Genomic DNA, 1,104 nt, shown 5'->3' with positions numbered 1-1,104 from the left:
GTCATATCTTTTCGAAGTCTGTTTATGGTGATATCAAACGTTATTCTCGTTAAACTCATTCAAACAATATACATTGAGCAGGTATTTATGATTGGCAGGAGGCAGCTCTAACTTTCCAAGGCTATAATATATCACAGTGGAATTATATTTAATATACGAGTGCCGCCCTTCTCTAGTAAAACATATAGAGCGCGTTCATGCAGGTCATTCTTCGTGCATCATATATTTACACACGCATAGAAATTGCAGGAAGCCCACCTGCCCATTTAATTCTCTTCCGTTACCCCCTCTGGCCCTCAGGTGACAAAGATTTAACTGCTTTCTCCCAGCACTCCTCTTTTCTAAGCAACTGCGTCATATCCTGTGCGTCATCAGGAAGCGGCAGGCCGCAGCAGCGTGATGACGCAATGAGCAAAACACTTGCTCTAAGAGCTAACAAGCCCTGGGCTGCACCTATTTAGCTGAAGAGCTTGAAACACGGTATAAACACACCCATGGATATTTCACTGATGTAATAACAGAACACGTCGCTATAATGGGACCTAGATTGAGTGTAGTAAACATTTCTACATAAAATACCTCTTTCTCTTGGATTAAAATCGCGCTCCTTGGCATTGCAGCTTTCTGAAAGTTCCCCCCACAAACTCACGGTGCCACTGTATAGTTTTTTTTTTACATAAAAATCAAAAGTTGACCTTCCCAGTCTTTTGCAGCCACAGCATGATACATTATGCATTTTGAAATATTACCTCATGTTGGAAAAGGTTTCCTTATACATAGCGCCTGTGGTTGAATGTAAAGAAGGACACCGCTTCTTAAGAAGTCTCTATGCATTTATTTATTGAAATATCGCTGCCTGGTCGATGAAAACAACAGACAATATATGGTGCAAAGCAAAAACAACAGACAGTATATGATGCAAAGCAAAAACAACAGACAGTATGTGGTGCATTGCAAGAACAACAGACACTATATGGAGCATAGCAGACTGAGAGAGGCCACGTTCTTTTCACTACTTGGTGTCTATATGTTTTCAGTGATATTCACTTTGCAACATTTTGCCTGTGAAAAGAGCATTTATAAACATTCGCTCACTTGCAGGAC

The 1,104-nt window shown here is 40.6% G+C and overlaps 1 protein-coding gene across 1 annotated transcript in view; it reads right to left on the bottom strand.

Annotated features, from left to right (window-relative positions):
• The window catches only part of PAX3 (paired box 3), a 120,129-nt gene extending 119,804 nt beyond the window's left edge, over positions 1–325 (bottom strand). Inside the window, exon 1 of the mRNA XM_078665980.1 lies at positions 259–325. The gene's annotated coding sequence lies outside the window, so the exon portion shown is untranslated. The remainder of the gene's footprint in view (positions 1–258) is intronic.
• Between the last annotated feature and the right edge of the window lie 779 nt (positions 326–1,104).

Source organism: Lissotriton helveticus, chromosome 11 (assembly GCF_964261635.1).
Source record: "Lissotriton helveticus chromosome 11, aLisHel1.1, whole genome shotgun sequence".
Lineage (NCBI taxonomy): Eukaryota > Metazoa > Chordata > Amphibia > Caudata > Salamandridae > Lissotriton > Lissotriton helveticus.
Note: the sequence above shows the minus strand (reverse complement) of the source record. Positions and strands in the feature narration are given on the sequence as shown.